This window comes from Camelus ferus, chromosome 2, assembly GCF_009834535.1.
Source record: "Camelus ferus isolate YT-003-E chromosome 2, BCGSAC_Cfer_1.0, whole genome shotgun sequence".
In the NCBI taxonomy this organism is placed as follows: Eukaryota; Metazoa; Chordata; class Mammalia; order Artiodactyla; family Camelidae; genus Camelus; species Camelus ferus.
Genome location: NC_045697.1, coordinates 36366832 through 36392991, shown reverse-complemented (window position 1 = coordinate 36392991; position 26160 = coordinate 36366832). Strand labels below are relative to the sequence as shown.

The 26160-nt window shown below is 37.1% G+C and overlaps 1 protein-coding gene across 3 annotated transcripts in view; it reads left to right on the top strand.

Moving 5' to 3' along the window:
• SCFD2 (sec1 family domain containing 2) overlaps positions 1 to 26160 on the top strand; it is a 358054-nt gene that overhangs the window by 15356 nt on the left and 316538 nt on the right. The gene's annotated exons all lie outside the window — the stretch shown is intronic.

Genomic DNA, 26160 nt, shown 5'->3' with positions numbered 1-26160 from the left:
GCCTGGTTGAAAAATCCATAGTGGGTAGCATTTATATAAAAGAATTTGTTCTTAACTTTGAAATAGCCATTTTCATTAAACAATATAAGCCAAAAGGTGCAGAACTTTATAGAGGTGTTATTTAGATGGAATATAAGCTTGTTCCTAGGGTTGGCTAAGTAAGTCAATTTAAGCATCTCCATTTCACAGACAGCTTCACATGGACTTGAGGCTAGGCTTACTCAATTTCTCTTTCCCAGATGACTTTTCCACATGACTCAAATACTGCCCACATTGCTCTGAAACAGTGCCATCTTTTTATATGGAAACTATATCCTCTTGGGCATCAGTGGGAAAAATTTTTATTTCTCTGTATACTTTTTCACAGGATTGGAGAAATCACAGCAAGAAGATGGGGTTCTTTATGTTATGCAGAGTTCCAAAAATAAAAGAACATTTCTCCAGAAACATGACAATAAGAAGATACCATAGTTATCTTTTCTACTTTGTCCTTTATCTGCAATTCTTATGAGAAAAAAATGCATTAGAAGAGAAAAAGTTGTCTGAGTTTATATTTCCCTTATCTCCACGTTTTAAAGTTCTAAACAAAACACCACCTTTCAGCATTATAGTTTCCGTTCTTAACAGTAACTATCCTATTTAGAATGAAATTGCAGCTTCTGAAGTTTTCAGCTTTTTTATAGATAGTTAATAACATTTATTGGCTACCCAGTGTGTGTTGGCCAGTGGGGGAAGAGAAGAGAAAGTTCTGTACCTTGTCTGTTTTATGCTTATACACACAATAAAAACATAAGCCATGTCTTTGCTTTGGCAGCATATATACTAAAACATAGACCTAAGGGCTTGCAACCCTTACAAACCCAGAAGTAATTGTGATTGGAAATATTTTTAGCTGCTCAGAAGGCCATTCCAAGTTAATTATTAAGGATTTACTATGAGCCTTACTGTGGACTAAATAATATAAAGGATATAAAATAATATAAAATATAATTCTTGCCTTCAAGGGACACTTTTCTTGTTGGGGTAATCATGATCTACACAGAGGTACAATTACAAAACAATAGAATGGTATGAAATCAAGTCTTGTGCATCTGCTTCAGATTATAATTCCTATAAGTGAAGTATCAGGTTAACGTGGTCTTTGTAGATCAGTGTGGGCCTTGTGGAAGTGGTGGTGCATGAATTAATGATGTCTTGAAGGATTGGGAAAAGGATTGAGGGCTAGTATGAACATAGATTTGGAAACAAGAATGGTCAGGGCCTAGTGTGATGGATTGTGAGGAGGGCAACCTCACTGGGCCACTACTGACTGCCGTCAGCCCTATTAACATTTTTCAGGACTTACTATGTGGCAAGCACAGTTCCAGGCATTTTACATTTGGGAAGTCATTTAAGTTTTACAATAACTCAATAAGGTGAATGTTTTTATTCTGTTTTACAGATTAAGGAAGCTAAGGCAAAGAAACATTAAGTAACATAGCTAGCAGTGGGTGGAGTTAGAATTTGAGCCCAGAATGTTTGACTTCTGAGCCACTGTCTTAAGTTATATGATATGTAAGCAGGGGCCAGAGAAGAGCTAGGTTCATGAAGAGCTATGAAGAGTCAATAAGAGACAAAAATAAAGTTATTTTATGATTTAATTTGGGGAGGCCTATTGTCCAACATAATGGTTACATGAACAACAGAAATCAATTTTGGCTAATTTCAGCAAAAAGGGAATTGATTAAAGGGGATTGGAAAACCAACAAAATCAAAAGAAGGACTGTTAATCAGATTTTGGAAAAAACTATACAGTTCCAGGGGTCTAGGGGGCAAGAACTCAGGAAAAGCCTCTTCAAGGTCTTGACACCAGAGAGACTGAATTTTAACTGTTTTTTATCTTGAGTCATTCTGCCTCAGACTCAGACCCAGGGGAGAAGGTAAGATTGGCCTAACTTGGGCCTTGTGCCCACCTCTTCCCTGGTGGGGGTTGGGAGCAGTTCATACCGACTGAGAATTGTGCCAAGATCATATGGCATGGCAGAGGGGTAGTTCTTCAAAGGAAAACTGAAACATCTGTGAAAAGAAGGGGGAAGGGATGCTGGGCATGCCAAAACAGTAGATGCCATTTAATAATAATAGCACACACTTATAGAGGATTTATTTTGTAATAGGTATTGTTCTGATCACTTTGTTTATAGTAACTTAGTTCTCACAACATCTCTATGAGGTGAGTTGTATTAGAGGAACAAGGTTAAATAACATGCCTAAGGTGACACACATGGTTGGAAGTGATGGGGCCTATATTTGAACCCCAGCAGTCTGGCTCTAAAGTCAGTGCTTACCATTACTGTATGCCAGCTCCAGAGAAGCCTAAGATAATTACAAAAGGAACAGGTGAGGTTCCACTCCCCTCCCCACCCTCTGCCCCCCAGAAGTTTGCAGAAAGAGAAGAGTTGAATCCACGCGCAGGAAAAGCAAACAAATTCTAAGGATGTAGTGGGACAAATGTAAGAATCAAGACACCTTTTAGATCTACAGGTAACATCTTTATCATGGCCAATTTATTTAACCTTGACTCATCAGCACTCTTTCTAACCAAAGCTCAGTCCAAGACTTAAATCGAACCTGTCTTGGAATACCAACTACTTCCTTTGCCAGTGATTGCTTTAGAAGTGGGGAGGTGAAAGAAAACCCTTACTGGGGCCTCTTGGTCAGGTTTCTTTGTTTCTGAAGAGAGACTCCAGAAAGAGGCATACTTTCCCTTCCTCCCACGCTCCTCCCCCAGCACCCAGGACTGATGCACCTCCTGACTCTGCGGCAGCCCTCTTGCTCACCACCGGAAGTTGAAGCAACGCATACGGAAAGTGGTGTGACCCAAGAGGACACAGGCAAGAGCAGTGCTGGGTACCTCTCATTACTTCCCTTTACCTTCCCACACTTATATAATCTATCTTAGTATTTCTTCTACATACGTTTAGATCTGAATCAGACAGTGTTAAAATTTTTGCTTCTACCGTCAAGCACAGTTTAAAGAACTCAAGAAGAATTGCTTATTGTATTTACCTATATTTTTGCTTACTGTTTTCTTTCTTCATCATGTTTCAATAGTTCCTCTTTTTTCTTTCCTTTTTAGAGAATTTCCTTTAGCCATTCTTTTAGAATAGATTTGCTGATGACTGAATCTCTTAGTTTTTATTAATTTGAGAATAGTTTTATTTCCTCTCATTTGAATGATATTTTCGCTGCATATAGCATTCTGGGTTAACAGTTAAAATATTATGCCACTTTCCTTTGGTCTCCATGGTTTCTTTCTTTTTTTTTTTTTAACATTTTTTATTGATTTATAATCATTTTACAATGTGTCAAATTCCAGTGTTCAGCACAATTTTTCAGTCATTCATGGACATATACACACTCATTGTCACATTTTTTTCTCTGTGAGTTATCATAACATTTTGTGTATATTTCCCTGTGCTATACAGTGTAATCTTGTTTATCTGTTCTACAATTTTGAAATCCCAGGCTATCCCTTCCCACCCTCCACCCCCCGGTAACCACAAGTCTGTATTCTCTGTCTGTGAGTCTATTTCTGTCCTGTATTTACGCTTTGTTTTTGTTTGTTTGTTTTTGTTATTTTTTTTAGATTCCACATATGAGCGATCTCATATGGTATTTTTCTTTCTCTTTCTGGCTTACTTCACTTAGAATGACATTCTCCAGGAGCATCCATGTTGCTGCAAATGGCATTATGTTGTCGGTTTTTATGGCTGAGTAGTATTCCATTGTATAAATATACCACATCTTCTTTATCCAGTCACCTGTTGATGGACATTTAGGCTGTTTCCATGTCTTGGCTATTGTAAATAGTGCTGCTATGAACATTGGGGTGCAGGTGTCATCCTGAAGTAGATTTCCTTCTGGATACAAGCCCAGGAGTGGGATTCCTGGGTCATATGGTAAGTCTATTCCTAGTCTTTTGAGGAATCTCCACACTGTTTTCCATAGTGGCTGCACCAAACTGCATTCCCACCAGCAGTGTAGGAGGGTTCCCCTTTCTCCACAGCCTCTCCAGCATTTGTCATTTGTGGATTTTTGAATGACGGCCATTCTGACTGGTGTGAGGTGATACCTCATTGTAGTTTTGATTTGCATTTCTCTGATAATTAGTGATATTGAGCATTTTTTCATGTGCTTTTGATCATTTGTATGTCTTCCTTGGAGAATTGCTTGTTTAGGTCTTCTGCCCATTTTTGGATTGGGTTGTTTATTTTTTTCTTATTGAGTCGTATGAGCTGCTTATATATTCTGGAGATCAAGCCTTTGTCGGTTTCACTTGCAAAAATTTTCTCCCATTCCGTAGGTTTTCTTCTGGTTTTACTTCTGGTTTCCTTTGCTGTGCAGAAGCTTGTAAGTTTCATTAGGTCCCATTTGTTTATTCTTGCTTTTATTTCTTCTAGGAGAAAATTTTTGAGATGTATGTCAGATAATGTTTTGCCTATGTTTTCCTCTAGGAGGTTTATTGTATCTTGTCTTATGTTTAAGTCTTTAATCCATTTTGAGTTGATTTTTGTATATGGTGTAAGGGAGTGTTCTAGCTTCATTGTTTTACATGCTGCTGTCCAGTTTTCCCAACACCATTTGCTGAAGAGACTGTCTTTATTCCATTGTATATTCTTGCCTCCTTTGTCGAAGATGAGTTGACCAAAAGTTTGTGGGTTCATTTCTGGGCTCTCTATTCTGTTCCATTGATCTATATGTCTGTTTTGGCACCAATACCATGCTGTCTTGATGACTGTAGCTCTATAGTATTGTCTGAAGTCTGGGAGAGTTATTCCTTCAGCCTCTTTCTTTCTCTTCAGTAATGCTTTGGCAATTCTAGGTCTTTGATGGTTCCATATAAATTTTATTATGATTTGTTCTAGTTCTGTGAAATATGTCCTGGGTAATTGGATAGGGATTGCATTAAATCTGTAGATTGCTTTGGGCAGTGTGACCATTTTAACAATATTGATTCTTCCAATCCAAGAGCATGGAATATCTTTCCATTTTTTAAAGTCTTCTTTAATTTCCTTCATCAATGGTTTATAGTTTTCTGTGTATAATTCTTTCACCTCCTTGGTTAGATTTATTCCCAGATATTTTATTACTTTGGGTGCTATTTTAAAGGGGATTGTTTCTTTACTTTCTTCTTCTGTTGATTTATCATTAGTGTAAAGAAATGCAACTGATTTTTGAACGTTAATTTTGTAACCTGCTACCTTGCTGAATTCTTCAATCAGCTCTAGTAGCTTTTGTGTGGACCTTTTAGGGTTTTCTATATATAGTAACATGTCATCAGCATATAATGACACTTTTACCACTTCTTTTCCAATTTGGATCCCTTTTATTTCTTTCTCTTGCCTGACTGCTGTGGCTAGGACTTCCAGGACTATGTTGAATAGGAGTGGTGATAGTGGGCATCCTTGTCTTGTCCCAGATTTTAGTGGGAAGCTTTTGAGTTTTTCACCGTTGAGTACTATGCTGGCTGTAGGTTTGTCATATATAGCTTTTATTATGTTGAGATATGTTCCCTCTATACCCACTTTGGTGAGAGTTTTTATCATAAATGGGTGTTGAATTTTATCAAATGCTTTTTCTGCATCGATTGAGATGATCATGTGGTTTTTGTCCTTTCTCTTGTTGATGTGATGTATTACACTGATTGATTTGCGTATGTTGAACCAGCCTTGTGTCCCTGGGATGAACCCCACTTGGTCATGATGTATAATCTTTTTTATGTGTTGTTGGATTCTATTTGCTAAAATTTTGGTGAGGATTTTGGCGTCTATGTTCATCAGTGATATTGGCCTATAATTCTCTTTTTTTGTAGTGTCTTTGCCTGGTTTTGGTATCAGGGTGATGGTGGCTTCATAGAATGAGTTTGGGAGTATTCCCTCCTTTTCAATCATCTGGAAGAGTTTGAGAAGGACTGGTATGAGTTCTTCTTTGTATGTTTGGTAGAATTCCCCGGTGAAGCCGTCCGGTCCTGGACTTTTATTTGTAGCGAGGTTTTTAATTGCTATTTCTATTTCCTTTCTAGTGATCGGATTGTTCAAGTGTTCAGATTCTTCTTGATTCAGTTTTGGTGGACAGTATGTTTCCAGAAACTTGTCCATCTCCTCTAGGTTATCCAGTTTGGTTCCATATAGTTTTTCATAATATTCTCGTATGATATTCTGTATTTCTATTTTGTTTGTTGTAATTTCTCCATTTTCCTTTCTTATTTTGCTAATTTGTGCTCTCTCTTTTTTCTTCTTTGTGAGTTTGGCCAGAGGTTTGTCGATTTTATTTACTTTTTCAAAAAACCAGCTTTTGGTTTGGTTGATTTTTTCTATGGTCTTGTTAATCTCTATTGTATTTAATTCCTCTCTGATCTTTATTATTTCCTTCCTTCTGCTGCTTTTTGGGGCTTTTTGTTCTTCTTTTTCTAATTCATTCAGGTGGTGGGTTAAATTGTTTATTTGAGATTGTTCTTCTTTTTTGAGGAAGGCCTGTATCGCTATAAACTTCCCTCTTAACACTGCCTTTGCTGTGTCCCATAGGTTTTGAGTGGTTGTGCTTTCATTATCATTTGTCTCAAGGTATTTTTTAATTTCAGCTTTGATTTCCTCATTGATCCATTGTTTTTTCAATAACATGTTGTTTAATCTCCATGCTTTCCTTTTTTTCTCCTTTGTTTCTCTGTTGTTGATTTCCAGTTTCATGGCATTGTGGTCAGTAAAGATGCTTGAGATAATTTCTATCTTCTTAAAATTGTTGAGGTTTCTTTTGTGCCCAAGTACATGATCGATCCTGGAAAATATTCCATGTGCACTTGAAAAGAATGTATATCCTATTTTTGGGGGGTGTAATGCTCTGAAAATATCCACCAAATCTAGTTTTTCTATTGTAGTATTTAATTTCTCTGTTGCCTTGTTTATTTTCTGTCTGGAAGATCTGTCTAGTGATGTTAATGCAGTGTTAAAATCTCCAACTATGGTTGTATTCCCATCAATATCCCCCTTTATCTCTGTTAGTAATTCTTGTATGTACTTAGGTGCTCCTATATTGGGTGCATATATATTAACGAGTGTAATATCCTCATCTTGTATCACTCCTTTAATCATTATAAAATGTCCTTCTTTATCTTTCTTTATGGCCTTTGTTTTAAAGTCTATTTTGTCTGAAATCAGTACTGCAACACCTGCTTTTTTGGCTTTTCCATTTGCATGGAATATCCTTTTCCATCCTTTCACTCTCAATCTATATGTGTCCTTCTCCCTAAAGTGGGTCTCTTGTATGCAGCATATTGAAGGTTCTTGCTTTATTATCCAGTCTGCCACTCTGTGTCTTTTGACTGGAGCATTTAGTCCATTAACATTTACAGTAATTAATGATAGATGTGTGTTTATTGCCATTTTGAACTTATCTTTGCAGTTAAATTGGTATATCCTCTTTGTTCCTTTCTTCTTCCTTTTGTGGTTTGGTAATTTTCCTTTGTATTTTCATGGATTTTATTTAATTTTTGTGACTCCTTTGTAAATTTTTGGCTTGTGGTTACCCTTTTTTGTGAATCTATTAGCCCATTACTATAACTGTTTTTATTAAACTGATAGTAACATGATCTCAAACCCATCCTACTGTTAAAAAAATTTAAAAAAGAAAAAAAAAGATATTCTATATTTCCCTGCCTCCCTCTCCCACTCTCAGTGATTTGTATGTCTTCTTTTATAATTTCATGTTTACTTTATTTGTAATTCACGAGTTATCACCTTTCCAGTTGTGAGTTTCTCATTTCTGTAGCATCCTGCTGCTTTTCTATTTAGAATAGCCCTTTCAATATTTCTTTTAGCATGGGTTTAGTGTTGCTAAACTCCTGCAGCTTTTTTTTTGTTTGTGAAACTCTTTATTTCTCCTTCTATCCTAAAGGATAGCCTTGCTGGATAAAGGACCCTAGGCTGCATCTTTTTTTCATTCAGGGCTTTGAATATATCTTGCCACTCCCTTCTGGCCTGTAGTGTTTGTGTAGAGAAATCAGCTGAGAGCCTTATGGGGGTTCCCTTGTAACTTACTCTTTGCTTTTCTTTTGCTGCCTTTAGAATCCTTTCTTTATCCTTGACTCTGGCCATCTTGATTATGATATGTCTTGGTATGGGTCTATTTGGGTTCTTCCTGTTTGGGACCCTCTGAGCTTCCTGTACTTGGATATCTGATTCCTTCTTTAAGTTTGGGAAGTTTTCAGTCATGATTTCTTCAAAAACCTTTTCAATCCCCTTTGATCTTTCTTCCCCTTCTGGGACCCCTATTATGCGAAGATTGGGATGCTTTATGTTATCCCATAGGTCCCTTATGCTATTTTCATTATTTTTTATTTGCTTATCTTGTAGTTCTTCTGAATGGGTGCTTTCTATTGCCCTGTCTTCTAGATCACTAATTCGTTCCTCTGCATTATCTAGTCGGCTTTGCACAGCTATTAGATCATTCCTCATCTCTGTCAATGAGTTTACCCACTCTACTTGGCTCTTCTTTATAGCTTCAATTTCATTTTTGACATATTTTATATCTCTAAACACTATCTCTTTTAATTCCTTCAGCAATTTGATCACTCCTTTGTTGAAATCTTGATCTAGTAGGCTATCGATGTCTATTTCGTTGATCTTTCTTTCAGGGGATTTCTCTTGTTCTTTTAATTGGGAAAGGTTTTTCTGCTTCTTCATCTTGCTCATACCTCTCTGGCACTGTGGTTTATGAAGTATCAGTTGTTTATTTTGGTCCTTAAGGATTTTATCTATCTAATACCTATTTAGGAATAAAACTTAGGAAAAAAAGAAAAAAAAATAAGAGAGAGAGAGAAAGAATTTTAAAAGAAGGGAGAAAGAGGGTTTGAAAACAGTGTATAATGAATAATAGAAGAGCGAGTTGAAGCAGAGTATTAATCGGGTTGAGACGTCCTTTTAAAACCTTTACAAAAAAAAGGGGGGGGAGATGAATAGATGTATTTGAAACCTGTGTCTAATCAATAACAGGACATCAAAACCCAAGAGAAATAGAAATGAATTAAGAAGTAAAGATTAAGAGAGTAATAGAAAATAGAACAGGTAAAAACAGATTTAAAAAAAAAGGGGGGGGGTGGGTTTGTCGGTGTTCTCCTGGAGTCTGTGTGTTTTTAATGTGAAGTCTTTCTGTCTTCGTCCTGTTTTGGAAGCTCAGCTTGCTGTTTTCAGAGGCCCTCCGTTGGCGCCCTCTTCTGTGCTGCTCCCAGCACCTGTCGGCAAGCAGATCGCGCCTCCTCCTAACACTGGGTCAGGTGCAGCTCTCCTCTGATGTGGGCGGGCGGGTCGCTGCACCTCCGGATGCCGCAGTCAGATGTTGCAGACTGGCCGGGTAGGAGGGCGGGTCGTGCCCCCTCCCAGCACCTCGGTCAGGGGCTGTGTTCCTGCCCGAAAGGCGGGGCGCTGCTCTCCCTCTACCTGCGCCGCCGGTAGCTCCGCTGCTCTGTGCGGCTGCGCGCTCCGCCCTGGTCGGCGCTCCGCGGGTGGGCTCGGGGAAGACCGAGGAACAGCTTTGTCCCTGCTCCGAGCCAAAACCCAGATCCTTGTTTGTCTTTGTGGAGCAAGTTCTCTGAGGGACCAGGATGGAAGGATCATATCTGCCCCGGCCTGCAGGCCAGTCTCAGTCTGGCCTTTGAGGCTGCTAAGCCCTTCGGTGAGGATGCAGGTTTCGCCCCCGCCCCCGCCTGGGTGCTCAGCGCTGGGGGATATGGTGGCTGTGCCTGAGCCCCGCCTCTCTTCCCCCGAAAACTTTCCGCGGGTTTTCAGAGATGGGGGTGTGCACCCTTCCCCGAGAACACATCAACCTTGCTGTTTTATGGAGGGCCCAGGTTGTTTTGCCCTGTGCACCCACAGCCACGGCACGCAGCCCCTTGCGTTCCCCCGGGGCTGCCTCCGTGCAGCCGCCCCTGTCCTCCGCCAGGCTTGGGCAGCCTGGCCCTGCCCGCTGCTGCCAGTCCGTGTCTCAGGCTGGGTGTCGGGGGGGACCCTCTGTGCCCGTTTAGCTTAGTTCTGTCAGTCAAGGGCTGCTCTGTACAGATCCGAGCCTCGGAGTCTCCCCCTCCGTCCCGCTGGCCTCTCAGTTGGAGAGGGGAGACCCAGCCAGCGAGCGCCAGTCCTCCTTTGCTGCTCCCTCCCCGCGGGACCCGTCCCGCGCTGCTTTGCCTTTTGTTCTTTCTTTTTTCCTTTTCTCCTACCAGATTTTTGGCGTCTTTATCTTTTGAAGAGGGCGATGTTCTCTCAGAGTTCCGCAGGTGCTCTGGTTGGCTGAGTGGGTCTGTAGATGTGGGTCTTGGTGTATTTGTGGGAGAGGGTGACCTGCGAGCGTCCTTCTACTCCGCCATCTTCTCCGTCCTCCTGGTCTCCATGGTTTCTGATAAGAATCCACTGTCATTTCAGTTGTTTTTCCTCCATAGATGAGGTATCATTTCTCTTCCTACTTTTATGGTTTTTCCTTTGTCTTTAGTTTTCAGAAGTTTAATTATGATGTGTCTTCATATCGATTTCTTTGAGTTTTTCCTGTTTGGAGTTCACCTAGCTTATTGTATCTGTATATTTGTGTCTTTTGCAAGTTTGGGAAATTTTCAGCCATTATCTCTCCCAGCACTTTCTCAGTTCTGCCTACTTTCTTTTCTTCTGAGATGTCAGTAATAGGTGTAATTTCCTATTGCTCTTGTAGCAAGTTACCACAAATTTAGTGACTTAAAACAATACGTTAATTCTCTTGGTGTTCTGGAGGTCAGAAGTCTGGAATCGGTCTTGTAGTCCTAAAATCAAGGTGTTGGCAGGACTGGTTCATTCTGAAGACTATAGGGTAGGTTCTGTTGCTTGCCTCTTCTAGCTTCTAGAGACTGCCTTGGCATCCCCTGACTGGTAGCCTGAACTTCCATTTTCACGTTGTCTTTTCTTTTGCCTCTGACTCCTCTTGTGTCCTTCTAGGATTACACTGGGCCCACCTGGATGGATTTTTTTATTAGAACAATATTTATAAAATTGTGAAATATACAAATGAAATCACATAGTATGTACTTTTTGTGTCAGGCTTTTTTCACTTAGCATAATATTTTGATATTTGCCATATTGTTTTTCTCTCTTTTTAATGTTTTGTAGTAGTATTCTACTACATGAATATACCACAGTTTGCTTAGCTATTTTGCTGTTGGTAGAAACCTTGTCTGTTTCCAGTTTTTTGCTACTATGAGTATAATTACTGTGAACATTCTTCAACAAGTATTTTAGGGAGAAAGATATACTATCATTTCTCTTTCTTTTCAGTGGGATTTCTGGGTTATACTTTCATTTCAGTGAAATTGCTGTGTTATAGGATTGGTATATGTTTAGTTTTAAAAGAAACTGCCAAAGATTTTTCTAAAGCAGTTGTACTATTTTATACCTTCACCAACAGTGCACATGGGTTCTGGTTGATCCACATTCTTGACAACTTTTGGTATTGTTCATTATTATGGAATGAATTGTATCTCTCTAAAATTCATATGTTGAAACTCTAAACTCCAGTATCTCAAAATATGACTGTATTGAATATGATCTTTAAAGAGGTAGTAAGTTAAAATGAGTCCCTTAAGGTTGCCCTTAACCAAATATGAATGATATCCTTATAAAATTAGGACATACGTAGAGACACCAAACACAGAAAAGGCACTGTGAAGATATAGTGACAAAAGTGGCCATCTGCAAGGCAAGGAGAAAGGCCTCAGGAGAAACCAGACCTGGTGGCATATTGATCTTGGATTTCTAGCTCCAGAACTGTGAGAGAATAAATTTCTGTTGTTTAACCTATCAGTCTATGGTATTTTTTTTATAACAGCCCGAGCAGACTAATATATCCATCATTTTAATTTTAGTTATTTTGGGGGGTGTGAAGTTGTACCTTATTGTGCTTTGAATTTGCATTTCCCTCAGAACTAATGATGCTGAGCACTTTTTCATGTATTTGCTATGTGGAGAAATTGGAGCCCTCATACACTCCTGTTGGGAATATAAAATGGTGCAGCAGCTGTGAAAAACAGTTTGGGAGTTCCTCAAAAAGTTAAACTTGAAATTAGTGTATGGCTCAGCAATTCCATTCCTAGGTATATACACAAAAGAGTTGAAAACATGTATTCAAAGAAAAACTTATAGATGGATATTCATGGCAACTCTATTTCCAATAGCCAAAAGTTGTAAAAAATCAAATATTCATCAAAAGATAAATGGATAAGCAAAAGTCGTATATCTATAACATGGAATATTGTTCAGCCATGAAAAGGAATGAAGTACTGATACATGCTACAATGTGAATGAATCTCAAAAATAGGCTGAGTGAAGGAAGCCAGACACAAAAGGTCACATGTTGTATGATTCCATTTGCATTTATATTTACATTTATGTTTTATGTTTATGTTTATATTTACATTTATATGAAATACCCAGAGTAGAGATAGGTTAGAAGTTGCCAGGAGTGGGTGGAAGGTGACAGAGGAGAGAACTGCTACATGAGTATGAGGTCTCCTTTTGGGGTACTGAAAAACTTTTAGAATTAGATAGAGGTTGTACAACATTGTGAATGTAATAAATCCCACTGACTTGTATTCTTCATAATGATTCATTTTATGTTATGTATATTTTACATCATTAATAGAAGTAATTGAATAATGTAAACCACAGTGAGATATCCTTAAATAATCTCATACTCAGTTCTTTAATACACATTTAGGTTAGATAGATGATATGCTTGTTTTGTAAATATTTCAGTTTCCCTCCTTTCCCTCTGATTACTCTTCCCACCCCCAACCAAGTCCTGGCAACATTGGTTGCTTTAGGCATTGGTGTAAAGGCAGAAGTCATGCTTTAAGAGACAACACATGGTTGACATCTCTTTTCTTTTTTTTCCTTTTGCCTTGGCAACTGACAATGTTCAGCCTGAATCCTGGAATGAAGATGAGACAGAGCAGAGCTCAGCCAACTCTCAGTAAACCTATAACATGAGTGGGAAACACACCTTTGTTGTTATAAGCCACTGAGATTTTTTGAGTCTTTTATTATCACAGTATAACTTAGCCTATCTTTTTTTTTTTCCCCTTTTTTTGGGGGGGTTAAGGGACATCATTAACTTAGCCTATCTTGATCGATATATCAGGTAATAAAATCTCAGGATGGTGGAATTTCAGATGATTTTTATCTCCTTTTGTATTTACATATTGTTTGAATTCTTTTAAAATAGCACATATCATTTACGTATTCAGAAAAAAACAATAAAATTATATTTATTGTGGAAAATATTTAAAACTTGAAAAATAATTAGGAGCAACATTTTTTGCTAGTAATCTTCCATGCACTGTTATTGATTGTTCTAACTGATAAAGTAAAAACTCATGGAAATTAGGAATTTTATGGATTGAATGCAGTACCCTTACCAATTCAGAGTTTTTAATAAATTATAGTTATCTGCATTTATAATTCCAAATTTTTTCCCATAGTTAATATCAATTTAGAATATTCCATGTCTACTTAATAACTCAGTTTATCAAGTACTTTCTAAGGATATATGCTGAGCAAGACCTTCCTCTTACCTAACATTTTGTTCATTTTCATAACTGACTATTAAATTATACTCTTTGCAAAAGCATTGACCCAAGAGTTTAGGCTTCTCTATAGTTTTTTCACAACTTAGAGATTTTAGTCTTCTTGTGTGGGAGGGGAAATAGTATTTCATAAAGATTTAGTATTCATCAGGGATTAGCTGCTTAAGTTCTTAATTAAGTCACCCAAACAATCCTTCAAGTGAGTATCATTTTTATTTTTGAAAGGAAAAAACTTCACAGGAGGTTAGTTAACTTATTAAAAGTTACAGAACCAGCAAAACTGTGCCCTGGATTTTGAGCCCAAGTGCTCATTACAGAACTCTTCTTTTTTTTTTGTGCACTAAAAGCTGCCTCCGTTTTTGTACTTTGTTTGTAGAGGGCTGTCACTTTATGTGTGGAATAACAACTTCTTTCCCTGCCAGGATTATCTTTACTTTTTTTTCCCCCCTCTTTTTCTGTGACTTTATCACTGACTGGTATATTATATAACTACTTTATTTATGGCTTTTCCAATCTTAGACTTCAATTTCGATAACTGATTTATAGATGATATTAATGGTGAATGAGAACAGGGATTTTCAGAATACATCCAAAACCTATTATTGTGCACCATTAGCCTATAACTAAATTTCTCCTTTGCTATGAGGAATGCAATGTAAGAGCTTCTGAAGGCTTTACACAATTCAGAGTTTGGCTTTACTTGTAATTTAGAATTTTCTTTGTTTCAAGGATTCCTATGCTTTGAGAAATGTCAGGCTCCACAAAGAAGCCACAGGTCCTCAGAACCTATATTTTGTACAAAGAGATTATTCTGAGTCTTTTGAATTTAAATTGTTTCAGAAGCATGCAGCATAATTTCTTTTCTTTTTTTTTTAAATTGAGGTATAGTTGATTTACAATATTATATTAGTTTCTGGTGTACATCATAGTGATACAAAGTTTTTATAAATTATACTCCATTTAAAGTTATTATAAAATATTGACTGAATTTCCTGAGCTGTGCAATATACCCTTATATCTTGTTTATTTTATACACAGTAGTTTGTACCTCTTAAGCCCCTAATCCTATATTGCAACCCCCACCTCCACTGGTAACCACTAGTTTGTTCTCTGTATCTGAATCTGTTTTTGTTTTGTTTTATTCATTTGTTTGCTTTACTTTTTAGATACCACATACAAGTGATGATAACATATAGTATTTCTTTTTATCTGTTTGACTTATTTCACTAAGCATAATACCTTCCAGGTCCATCCATGTTGTTGTAAATGGCAATAGTTCATCCTTTTTAAATGGCTGAATAGTGTTCCATTGTATATACTACATCTTTATCCATTCATCTGTTGATGTACAAGTAGGTTGCTTCCATATCTTGGCTATTTTAACTAATGCTGTTATGAACATTGGGGTGCATGTATCTTTTTGAATTAATGTTTTCATTTTCTTTAAATTTACACCCAGTAGTGAAATTGCTGGATCATATGGTAGTTCTATTTTTAGTTGTTTGAAGAACCTCTGTACTGTTCTCCCTAGTGGCTGCTCCAATTTACACCCCTCCCAACAGTGTACAAGGGTTCCCTTTTCTCCCATCCTCATCAACATTTGTTATTTGTAGACCTAATGATGCTAGTCATCTGACAGGTGTGAGGTGGTATCTCATTGTGGTTTCAATTTGCATTTCTCTGATGATTAGTGATGTTGAGTATCTTTTCATGTGCCTGTTGGCCATCTATATATCTTTGGAAAAAATTCTGTTTTGGTCCTCTGCTCATTTTTAAAAATCAGGTTGTTTGGTTTTTTGTGTGTACCCTTTAAGAGTAGAGTCTCTATTTTCCGCAACTGTCTCTGGGTCTCCCAAAAGTAAGCCCCATTGACCTTCAAAGCCAAATGTTCTGAAGGCTCATCTTGCCAGTGCTGGACCCCCAGGCTGTGGAGCCCAATGTGAGGCTTAGACCTGTTGCTCCTTGGGGAGGACCTCTGCAATTGTAATTAACTTCTTGTTTGTGGATCACTCACCTGGGGGTGTGGGTCTTGACTATATCACATGTCCATCCCTCCTACCTTTCTCATTGTTGTTCCTTCTCTGTATCTTTAGTTGTAGAAGATCTTTTCTGCTTTTTTTAAAATCAACAATTGCTCTGTAAATAGTTATAATTTTGGTGTGCCCTTGAGAGGATGTGACCTCAGTCTTCCTACTTCACCACCTTGGCCAAGCTCCCAGTGTAATTTTTAACTTAGGAAGGGGTGTGAGCATTTAGGTGCTTGGTATTACTGAGGTTTTTACTTGCAGTTACTTAGAATAGTGTTTCCAAACTTTGTTAATTGAAGAGCATCTTATCCATATACTTACCTTTCAAAGCTACTCGACATTTTTCTTTGAATTGACTGATACCTTAAAATTTTTTTTCAAATAATTTTTAACATACAAAAAAGTTGCAAGAATAGTACATGAAACTACATTTTTTCCTCCTTGAACCATTTGAGAATAATCTCTCTGTGCCTATCACTTCTAAATACGTTAGTGTCTATTCCTTGCAAAGGGATATTCTCCACTGTTATCTCAATCACGAAATTAGCACTGTTACACTACTGCCATCTAACTCACAAGTTTTGACACTTATCTCAATAATATTGTTTATCAAAGCAAAACGATATTGGTCAGAATCACACATTACATTTAGTTGTTACGTCTCTTTACTGCCCTTTATAACAGTCTTTCCTTGATGTTCATGACCTTGACATTTTTGAAGAGTACAGCTAGTTATTTTGTAGAATGTCCCTCAGTTTAGGTTTGTCTCATGTTTCCTCATGATTAGATTCAGATTGTCCATTTTTGGGAAGAATATCACACAAGCAATGCTGTGTTCTTTGCATTGCATTCTGTCAGGTGGCATACAATTTCACTTTGTCCACTCCTAGTGGCAACTTTGGTCACTTGATTAAAGGAGACATTTTGAGATTATGTAAATATCCTTTTCCTCATCAAACTTTAACCCACTGCTTTAGCATCCATCAATATTTCTTGGCTGAACTATTTCCATGATGGCTGTTTTTCACGGGGGCTGTTCCAGACATGTGTACTTGTAATCCCTTCATTTTTAGGCTTTTACTCTGAATTCCTATCTCTTTTACTAACAGGATAATTTTGGCTGCAATAATCTAGAAGAAAACCTGAGCGATTCTTTTTAACTTTGTTCCCTAGGAATGGAGCTTTGTGAAGTGGTTCTCAGAGTTTTGGATTTCAAGGAGCAGCTAAATTAAACAATAATATAAAGCTCCCTACTTTTATTAGTCAAGTGGAGTCCTCCAGTTTTTCCACACAACTCACACACAGATTATTTATCTTACAATGTTGAAAACACTTTGATTTGAATAATTAAGCTTGATGAGAAACTCTACCTCATCCTCATTATAAGTAAATATAGTATGCTTGCTGTGCAAATGCAACTTCCAGATAAGTTCTCTTAGGCAGTAAGTATAGCTTAGTGGTAGAACGCATGCTTAGCATGCACAAGTTAAAAAAGTTCTCTTTTCTAGCGCCTAAACAGATTATGACCCCTAAACCACCCTTACAGAAAGAACTAGTGTATATTCTTCTCACCTCAGATTTGCATCCCTTTTAACACTTCAACAAGATTCTGTATTTCTAAGGTGCCAAGGGACATGGTACAAAATACCTTAAAAAAATATATGGGAGTCAAGATGGTAAATAATAGGAGCAATATAAATTCTTATTCCACCTGAACCAAAACCCAAACTCAAACCAGTGAAGAATAGAACAAGACTGTAATAATTTCAACAAATCAAGTTTCCTCGATTTAGTATCTTTGAAACTTCACACTTACATGTGTATGGGTACAATGGTGTCACCCATGGTGAACAGAGTAATAGATTCTGGAATCACTGTATGATAGACTAATAGGTTGTGCGGCTTTTGAAATGAGTGGAGTGGAGTGATAGAAGGGATAAAGTGAACAGATTGAGTTTGCTTCTAAAAGTCTCTATAAAACTGTCGCTAACTCTGTCTTAGAGTTTCTTTACACATGAACTAATCCTCAACTTTCCAAGTCTTGAATTCAAGCCAAAACACACAAATGTAATCCAGCCTAGAGCTCCCCAGTGGAGCAAGTGTTGGCCTTTGGAATGGGTCATGGAACTCAAAGTATATCCTTCAGAGTCAGAAAAATGTGCATAGAGGGGATGTGTATTTGATTTAAGTAATCTAATTGTGTTAGTAATTTAAAATCTTCATGTTGAGTTAATTTGTTTATGCATTAGGAATCCATGTGAAAAACAGTCTTTTCTACACTTTATTGTTTGTTATGAGGAAATTATGACTAAGTTTATGTCGATTACGGTATTATCATTAATGAGCCGGTAGACAGTAGGAATAAAAATTGTTTATCTGTATTGAGGTGAAGTTCAGTTCTCCCCAGTTATTTTATATGATTCTCAAGCAGTTTATGTTATGTTCTGGTCCATTTTTTAAGAGATTTCATGGGCCTTTTGCCAGCTGAATGAAGGTATCATATTGAAGGAAGAAATGATGATTTAGAGTATTCCTTGGAAAGAGAGGAAATTTTGATTATATATTAGTTGGAGATTGTTCTTTTATTATTCTGGACATTATAAAGCTTGTGTGCAGTTGTTTATCCTGCAATTAAACAGTATTTTATCCTGTATTTTGTTTAGTTTTCTTAACATGTGGTTGTGATTTCTGCACTGTTAAAGTCATTCTAGTGTGTTTATGATCAGTCACACAGATAGATTTTTATTACCTGTAGATTGATAGAGAAGGCGCGTGCATTTTTTATTTTTGAATACCAAACTAAAAATACATAATTCACAAGATTAGTATGCTAATTAAACACTTATAACAGATAATACATTTATTCTTGCTTTTAAAATGACAGCTTTTCTGCAGTTAGAACAGTACAAAGAAAATTTGTTGGTTACTTTATTCTTGAGTGAATATCTTGAGCAAATAATGAAAATCACTGTCCTGTAGTATAAGAGATATATAGCGTCGCTGAGATTTGCTAGGTAGGTGGGAGTGACCAGATCATAGTACGAAGTGCATCAGGGTTGTGTTTTTTCCACTCTACTCTGCTTCTTCCCTGAAATGTACTTCAGTGTAATATTGAGTTTAACAGTTTTGAAGTAATCTTATCTTTTTCAACAATGTATTTGATAGTTATGAAAACATTCTTTAACAAATGTGGCAGTGGATACAAAACCTCGTTAAAGCAATCTCTTCCTTTTGGTTGAGCCAGAGAGGCTGACTGTGTTGATGTGGGTTTTTTGGTGTCTTTGGACAGCTTCTGTGCAATTTTTGTTTTCTAGGCATTATTGCAGTATAGTGGCATTTTCAGCAAAGCTTTTTGACCTTGAACAAGGTACTTAATTTCTCATAGTCACGTTTTTTTTTTCTGTAAAAGAGAAGTACAGTAGATGATTTCTAGGGAACCTTTGATTCAGATTCCTTTTACTTTATGATTTTCATGTGCTATGTTTGGAAAGTAAACTTCAGAATATGAATTACACAAGGAGAGTAGTTTTATGTCTGTTTTGTTCACTAATGTATCCCCAGTCCCAAGAACAGGGCCTGGTGTAAAGGAGTCACTCATACTTGTTGGAAAAAATGAACAAAACCTAACGGAAGAACCTTTAATAGGAAGAAATAAATGGATTATATTCACATAGTTTGGTAATATTTAAAAGGTAAATTTTATCTGCACTCTTTGAAATCATTGTATTTTTAATGTCCATCTATGAATACATTTAACTGTGCAAGTAATAATAAATAAATGTTTTGAACCCCCTTCTGATGAAATCCTTTGATTGCTCTCTGTTGCTCTTCGAATAAAGACTAAAACTTTAACTTGTTTTGGAAAGCCTTTCTAGATCTGCTCCTTGCTTATTTTTTCATCTTCTCCATCTTTTCCTGTCACCTCCTTCCCTTCCCTCCTGTATGCTCACACTCTTGGCTGCAGCTATATCAAACTCCTTCCAGGTCTTCAGTGTTCTACTTTCCTACCTTTTGGCCATCCAACATGTTACTCTTTCCGTCTCCCTGCTTCCTGTCTGATCTTTGCTTCTGTAGATCATACCTTGTATTTCCTATAACAGCTTATAGTACATTATCTCATAACTACTAGTTTAGTATCTGTTTTCTCCAACTAGACTTTGGAGGCTAGCTGAGGGAAGGTTTGTGCCTGACTTCGTCACCCTTGTGTGCTGTTACACCTCCAGTGCCTGGCACAGTCCATGGCCCATGGGGTGCTGAGGGCCTGAGGGCACTGCTACCAATGGGCCCAGGATACTGACATTCTGATAAAGCCAGACTATTTCTGTCCTTAATGCCTTGTGATCACTTCCCTCCGAATTCACTAAAATAAATTCTATTTAATAAAACCTAATTTGAGTTAATGACAAATGTTATAAATACAATGAGATGGGGCAACTGGCATTTGGAATAAGAAATACCACGTTAGCTGTAGTGGTCAAGGAGGGAAACCTAGAACAGAACTGGCATTTGGTAGGTGCTCAATAAATATTTGTTGAATGAATGAGCCCTAGTCAGTGAACATCTGGAGGAAGAGGGATGTAGGCAAAGGGAATAGCAAATATAAAGGCCCTGAGTTGGGAACATACTTTGACCCATTCAAGGGGCTGAAATCAGGCCAGTAGGTCTGGGGCCTAATGGATAAAGCTGAGATGTTGAGAGGTGAAGTTGTAGTTACAGGAATGCATCAAAGTGTATAAGCTTGTTGGCCAAAATAAGGAACTTAGTGTAATAGTAGCAGGAAGCATGGAAGGGTTTTGAGCATAAGAATGATATGATCTGCCAGCTTTATGGAATCAATCTAGTCTAAGCCATCAGTTCTTGCTTGGACTATGCAGTAGATTCTCACCCAGTCCTTGGATCTACTGTCTACAATGAGGTCAGGGTCATTTTTCAGTAATGCAAATCTGATCAGATCAGTCTGTTGCCCTTGAAAAAAAAGTCTACAATCCCTGATATGGGTTACCAGGCCTTGGATAATTGGACATAAGATGAGGGCAGTGTCAAAGTAGATCTTCATGCTCCACTCATACTTTGTAATTTCCTTGCAAATGTCTGAAGTTCTCTTTTCAGAACCCCCACCTACGATGCTACTCTGATCTAGACAGCTTTTACTCCATTCTTTTACTGGCTCATTCCTGCCCTTTTTTCCAGTCTCACTGTCAAATCCTCAGCTACCTGTGACCTCCACCCTCACACCGAGACCAGGTCAGGCGCTCTCCTCTCCCAGAGCCTCCTGTCTCTGCTTTTGTCACTCCTGTAAGCGCATGCTCAGTTCCAGCTTCCTTGCTAGATTGCTGGCTCGGGGAGCACAGGGCACTGGAGCTGCTCACAGCTGTGCCTGCAGCACCTCAGTGAGCACCCGGCCCACAGGAAGTGCTCAGATTCTGAAAGACAGGAGCAACAAAGAACTGCTTTCCAGCGCCAGGGGTCTACTTCAATATCCTTCTGTGTTTAGCTGCTTTCTCCTCTATTGAGATGAAGGTTAATGGATAATTTTGTTTAAGATGAGGTAATTGTTTGAAAAAGTTGTCGAGAGGAAAGATGACTGTTGAAACCTGGGTGAATAGTTCAATTAACAAACCTACCTTCATAGCTCATTAAGCTCACCACTGATGGGAGTCATTATTCCCTGCTGTGAAAACCTATGAGTCAGCTTGCTCTCTGTTTGAAATTAGTTGAAAATGTTTATTTATTTATTTTTTGTTATCATTGTATTTTTGTTGGAATACTGTAACTGCTATTGCAAACCGTGTGAGTAAGCTTAGCTTCCGGTACAAGCCACAGAGAAACCGTTTCTCTGACTTAAGTCACAAGATAATGGTATGCATTCACATCGCACCCTCAGACTCTTAATTGTATGCCTTCCACTTGATTGAAGCAGCACCATGATTCAACATTTAGCCATCTTTTAAAAATTAATGTTGTCTTTTTTATATTTCATTTGGTGATGAATATTTCCTGTTAGTTTCTAGCAGACTGCATTTGACATTTCATATGTGCCAAACCAAGGCAGCTTCTAAGATTTCACTCACAGTTGAGTAATTCTAGTGAATAAAGAGCCAGGAATTAACTGAAAGACCATATCTTCAGGTATAGAAGTCTCCTGAGACTTAAAAAAGCTAATTCTAGCAGGTTATTATTATATGTATATTGCTGGCCTGCAGTTTTCTTCATAGATGACAATTTGTCATAAAAGTTTGATTTTTAAGGATACAAGATAATCACTTTATCAAAAAAGGACATTCATTTAATATGTATTTGACATTTTATGTGATTACTGATAATACAGAAACTAATTACATCTCATAGTGATAAAATGGATCTTTTCATAGGACAAATATTCTACTTTTATGTCTTTCAAGGAAACAAATAAAATTGTGTTCCAGTAGCTACAGTTAAATGAAGTTTATCTCATTGGAAAATTTGACTTTAAAAACAGGAAAGGGTAGAAAATTGTTTAAAATATTCTGTAAGCTGTTGGGACTGTTCTTTTGTTAACTCTTTATTACTATCACTGGACTTGTGAAAAATAAAAAGGATTTTAATAAAAGAAGTAACAGCATAGGATGACTATCGTTCATTGAGTGTTGCAAAATTAATCAGATTCATCCACGTGAACTTGGAGAACTAGGGCATAAAGGAAACCATGAATATAGCTTGTTAGGGACCCAAGGAACCTCAGAAATTAGCATTCTCGTTTGAGCCTTTTATTTTGCAGAATAGTGTGGAATCATGGTTTCATAGTGGGATTTTGGAGTTCACAGGGACCTGGGTTCAAATCTTCATTTATTAGCTATGTGATTTGGGCAAATTATTTCATCTCTTTAAGAATCAGCTTTCTCACTTTTGAAGTGGGTCAATGATGCTTATCCTGGAGGGTTGTTCTTCAATGAGATAATATAGTCATATTGCCTATGACAATGAGTTCTCAATAAATGAAAATAATAACATTAATGATATTTATAAGGAGATGTAAAGCCCCAGAAAGATGAACTGAATTACCCAAGGTCACAGAAACAGCCTATGGCACTTTGAATGTTAGTTCTAAACTCTAAACCTTGCCCTCCTTTTTATTAATAATCAGATGTTAGGCAAAGGGCTTCATTTTGTCTCAGTTTTATCAGTCATAAAATAGCTAGAGGCCATTTCTCCTTCTTTCTTTCCCGAGGATATAATGAACATCAAATAAGAGTTAATAATACCTCAGGGTAATTTAGACTTTAGTTTTTTGTCTTTTCAGTTATATAAATATGTATAGAATGATTTAAAATTCAGCAAAATCTTTTTAGAAACATTTAAAGAAGAAACTTGAATAAAAGTGGGACATGATTGGCATTGTATCACAGGGGACTGTCAGTGACTAACGATGACCTCCAAGGGGTATAGTATGATATTTTTTAAAACAAAAACTGGGCAAAATCCTAAGAGGAAACTTTACCTGCATCTTGAGTTAATGTGGATCTACTTTACTCTTCACTCTGTTTCATTCTGTTCTTTATAGGCCCACATGTGAATTTAAAGAGGGAATAGAGGATGTATAAAGATTTGAAAAGAAAACTAACATGAAAAGTTTAAAATAATTGATATTCTACATCATGGGTTTGCCTTGATGATTTGCATTGTATAAGCATGGCATGGTATAGTAGAAAGATTGCTGGCTCAGAAACTGGTTGCTTGGGTCCTGGTTTTGCCATTTATAGATTGAAGGTAGTTAAGTAACTCAGTTGGCTTCTCTGAGGCTCTTTTTTTTTTTTTAAATACTCAAATGCAGCATTTACAAAAATCTTTATCATGGAAAATTTCAAAATTATACAGAAGAATAGAGAATATTATAATAGCTCCCCCCAGAGAGCCATCACTCAGATTCAGTAGTGATCAATTTATGGCCAACCTATTTTACCTGCAACTCCCCAACTTGGCTAGATTATTTTTTCCCCTTTTTTTTCATTTTTCAGTTTTATTAGGTAAAATTGTTATAACTTGACTGCACATATACAATGCATTGAATGTAAATACATACACACAATATACTGCATATATTTTAAAAATTTACATATATGTACTGTTCATTGTTTCTAAGAACGTTTAGAGCTTTAGCTTTTTAAACTTACATAGTTATCAAAGGAATAAAGCCAACCACAAAAGAAGAATTAATTCAAAAAGATAACATACACCCTGCTATTAACAGCAACATTATTTATAATTGCCAAGATATGGAAACATCGTAAGTGCACATCAATAGATGAATAGATAAAGAAGATGCAGTATATGTAATGGAATACAACTCACCCATAAGAAAGAAGGATATTTTGCCATTTGCAGCTTTTCATTCACTTTTTTTTTCCACTTCAAAAACCAGAATTTTATAACTGGCATAAACGTTTCCATTGCATCAAAAACAACAAAATACCTAGAAATAAACTTAACCAAGGAGGTTACCTATATTCTGAAAACTGTAAAACATTGATGAAGGAAATTGAAGATGATACAAAGAAATGGAAAGATATCTTGTGCTCTTCGATTGGAAGAATCAACATTATCAAATGGCCATACTACCCAATCAATCTACAGATCCAAAGCAACTCCTGTGTCAAAGTACTCACAACATTTTTCACAGAACTAGAAAAAACAATTCCAAAATTTATATAGAATCATAAAAGACACTGAACTGCCAAAGCAATCTTTTGTAGGTTTTTTTCTTCTTCTTCTTCTTTTTATTCTTTTTGTTCTCTTTTCTTATGGTTTGATGACTAGAGAAGTTCCTTTAACATTTGTTGTAAAGCTGGTTTGGTGGTGCTGAATTCTTCTAGCTTTTGTTTATCTTTGAAGCTTTTGATCTCTCCATCAAATCTGAATGAAAGCCTTGCTGGATAGAGTATTTCTGGTTGTAGGTTTTTCCCTTTCATCACTTTAAATATATTGTGCCACTCCCTTCTGGCCTGCAGAGTTTCTGCTGAAAAATCAACTGATAACCTTACGTGAGTTCCCTTGTATGTTATTTGTTGTTTTTCTCTTGCTAATTTTAATATTTTCTCCTTATCGTTAATTGTCAATTTGATGACTACGTGCCTACGTGTGTTCCTCTTTGGGTTAATCCTGTGTGGAACTCTCTGCGCTTCTTGGACTTGGGTGACTATTTCCTTTCCTAAGTTGGGGAAGTTTTCAGTAATTATCTTTTCAAAAATTTTCTTAGGTTATTTCTCTCTCTCTTCTCTTTTTGGGACCCCTATAGTGCGAATATTAGTGTACTTCTGAGGCTCTTTAAATTGAGGCAGTGATAGTGGCTTAGCTCATGAGGTGAGAATCATGTGAGATCTAAGAAATTATTTTGTAAATTCTGAAATGTTTCCAGAATGGAATGTAGGGATATTATTCAAGAGTATTTTTTAATATTACATTTCATTTACCTTTTAAAAACTCTTCCTTAAGTTGGCCATGAAGAAAAGAAATAAACTGGTTTTGGGTGGGCCCAATTATTAAAAAGATGTTCAGCTGTTCCAGAATTTAATAGAAAAGACTAAGCAAGACAAAGTTGGTTTACAGTAGAGCACAAAGGGTTTAGATTAGGTGTAAATAGTATCTAAAAGCAGTTTGACTTGTTTGAGACCATAGCGTTTTTCTCAAGCATACTATAAAATTCTCTTCAGATGCCTTCAAAACTAGAAATAGATTTTCATCTGTTTGTGTTGGGTTAGGTGGTATCCTGCTGAAGACGTAAAGATGACTAACATTACTTCTGATGTTCACTTCTACCCAGAAGTTGTACCTCCACTTTATAAGGCAGTCTGGAAACTTAGCACCTGAACTCTTCATAAAAGTAACAATTGTAGTTTTAAAAAAACCAGAATTTCAATATTGTTAAATTGATGAAGTAAGCAGCTAGCATCAAAGTCATTTCTTAAAAATCTTTGTATGAAGACTTCAGCTCCCCATAGCTTTGAGTCTCTAATCTGTAGCAAAGCCTCTTATTTTATTCCTGAAAATCAAAATTCTTTACATCAAACCATCATATATCGAGGGATTGCTTGAGTTAGAGTTTCCCATGTATTTCATAATGAATTCTGCATTATATATTGTTGACCTTTTCCTACCAAAAAATGAAGCTACTGACAGCGGTTATCCATATGTGCATGTAAGTACATGGAAGAGACTAATGTACTTCTAAAACAGCCTTCCCTCTATATCTTATGAGAAGATTCTGACCATTGATTTTTTTATTACTAATACTACTGCTGCCACTACTGCCATGCTGATTGGGCACTTATGTGCCAAGATTGTTCTAGGTGCTCTAGATTTACGAGCACATTCACTTCTCATAACAATACACTGAATATGTCCTGTTACCATCCCCAGATAACAGAGGAGGAAACGTGTATTGAGAGGCTAAGTAACTCTCCCCAGGGACACAGAGCCAGCAAGTGGCACAACCAGAACCTTCATTGCTGGGTTCCAGAACCCATGCTT